We start from the raw sequence: 2670 nt of genomic DNA on the forward strand, positions 1-2670 counted from the left end.
CACCACTACGATATTATCGAGGTGGAATATGGTGGAGGGGGGAACCGCACACAGCTGGGAGAGATCAACAGATCAACTTGTGTGTCTAGAGGTGCCCCCCTGCCCCCGTATATAAAGGAGCAAGGGGGGAGGCGGCCGGCCAAGGAGGAGGGCGCGCCAAGGGGGGGGGGGTCCTACTCCCACCGGGAGTAGGACTCCTCCTTTCCTTGTTGGAGTAGGAGAGAAGGAAAGAGGAGGAGAGGGAGAAGGAAAAGGGGGCTGCACCCCTTGTCCAATTCGGACCAAAGGGGGGGCGCAGGCCTCCTTCCTTTTGGCCTCTCTCCTCTATTCCCGTATGGCCCAATAAGGCCCATATACTCCCTGGCGAATTCCCGTAACTCTCCGGTACTCCGAAAAATACCCGAATCACTCGGAACCTTTCTGAAGTCCGAATATAGTCGTCCAATATATCAATCTTTACGTCTCAACCATTTCGAGACTCCTCATCATGTCCCCGATCTCATCCGGGACTCCGGACTACCTTCGGTACATCAAAACACATAAACTCATAATATAACTGTCATCGAACTTTAAGCATGCGGACCCTACGGGTTCGAGAACTATGTAGACATGACCGAGACACATCTCCGGTCAATAACCAATAGCGGAACCTGGATGCTCATATTGGCTCCCACATATTGTACGAAGATCTTTATCGGTCAAACCGCATAACAACATATGTTGTTCCCTTTGTCATCGGTATGTTACTAGCCCGAGATTCGATCGTCGGTATCTCAATACCTAGTTCAATCTCGTTACCGGCAAGTCTCTTTACTCGTTACGTAATGCATCATCCTGTAACTAACTCATTAGCTACATTGCTTGCAAGGCTTATAGTGATGTGCATTACCGAGAGGGCCCAGAGATACCTCTCCGATAATCGGAGTGACAAATCCTAATCTCGAAATACGCCAACTCAACATGTACCTTCGGAGACACCTGTAGAGTTCCTTTATAATCACCCAATTACGTTGTGACGTTTGGTAGCACATAAAGTGATCCTCCGGTAAACGGGAGTTGCATAATCTCATAGTAATAGGAACATGTATAAGTCATGAAGAAAGCAATAGCAACATACTAAATGATCAACTGCTAAGCTAACGGAATGGGTCAAGTCAATCACACCATTCTCCTAATGATGTGATCCCGTTAATCAAATGACGACACATGTCTATGGCTAGGAAACTTAACCATCTTTGATTCAACGAGCTAGTCAAGTATAGGCATACTAGTGACACTTTGTTTGTCTATGTATTCACACATGTACTAAGTTTCCAGTTAATACAATTCTAGCATGAATAATAAACATTTATCATGAAATAAGGAAATAAATAATAACTTTATTATTGCCTCTAGGGCATATTTCCTTCAGTTGTATCACTTGATGCAACGTTAAGAGTCAACAAATACTATCATTGAAAAGGTATGCCTGACAAAACATGAAGATTTACACAAAGAGTAGGCGCAACATACAAGTTAGAACCAGCTAAATCGTGGAGATCAAATAAATAGACCATTGAAGAGATCCATAATAATAATTCCAATGACTAAATGAAATATGCTTTCGCTCAATGAGCACAACCAAGACTAAATGTCTCTTGTTATTTTAGGTATTACATGTAGACATCCTCTCCTCGCTTACATTGGGGGGAAAGACTTGAAGAAGATGCTTCAGGATCAGCGCCACCACATTGCCAACTAAACCCCACTTCAAACGACTTCTTTGAGTTAATATCACCGCTAGGCAAGCAAGTGCACGTGCTGGTGTCATTATGACCACTAGTATTGTGGACCGGAGTGTTGAGATCTCCTCCATACCTCATCATGTCAAGTGAATCCTCTTGTTGCTGCGGTGGGGCCTTAAACATTGTCGAAGGCCCCATGTCCATGTAACCAGTGGCATAGGGAGCTAGTGATGGCGCCTGATACATCATCGAAGACCCCATGCCCATGTTGTCAGTTGGTGGTGGTGCCTGAAAAGTCGACAGAGACTCCATGTCCATGTATGGAGCTGGTGGTGTTGCCTGATAAGTCGACAGGGACTCCATGTGCATGTAGTCGGTGACGTATGGAGCTGGCGGTGGTGCGAAGACTGGTGGTTGGCCACTATTTGTGATGCTTTCCCCCATGCTCTGGAGGATCACCTCCAGCTTTTGGCCAACATTAGTGAGATCCTTGATGTTGAGGCCATCGAGGCTCGAGAGGTTGCTTCCGAGCATCGCTTTGTGTAGGAGGATTCTGGTCTCATTGTCTTCGCAGACTAGCTGGAACTTGTGGCCCTTGGCTTGGAGCTTGTCAAGATGTTGGCTGAGAAAGCCTTCATGACTTACCGTCTTCATGAACTTCCCCTCCGGCATATTCTTGTACCGGGTCAGGACAGCCACCACCTCGGAGTGGGACGGGAACACCTCTGGTACCAGCTGGCCCTCGCCATACACTAGCACGCAGGCCTTGGCATTGCACATGACGGCCAACTCGTCCGCCTTTTTCTGCAAGCCCTCATAGCGCTTCTTTAAAGTACTGCATCAGGACTTTTTATCGAGGATGTACCGGAGGGCCACCTTCTTGCGAGCCATTTCCACGAAGGGATATAACAACAAAGGAGAGTTGTTTTGTTTTGGTGAGTTGAAA

The 2670-nt window shown here is 46.7% G+C and overlaps 1 pseudogene; it reads right to left on the minus strand.

The window, feature by feature from the left end:
• Positions 1-1652: 1652 nt before the first annotated feature.
• On the minus strand, positions 1653-2615 carry LOC119349986 (annotated as a pseudogene).
• Positions 2616-2670: the final 55 nt, after the last annotated feature.

Source organism: Triticum dicoccoides, chromosome 1B (genome assembly GCF_002162155.2).
Source record: "Triticum dicoccoides isolate Atlit2015 ecotype Zavitan chromosome 1B, WEW_v2.0, whole genome shotgun sequence".
Lineage (NCBI taxonomy): Eukaryota > Viridiplantae > Streptophyta > Magnoliopsida > Poales > Poaceae > Triticum > Triticum dicoccoides.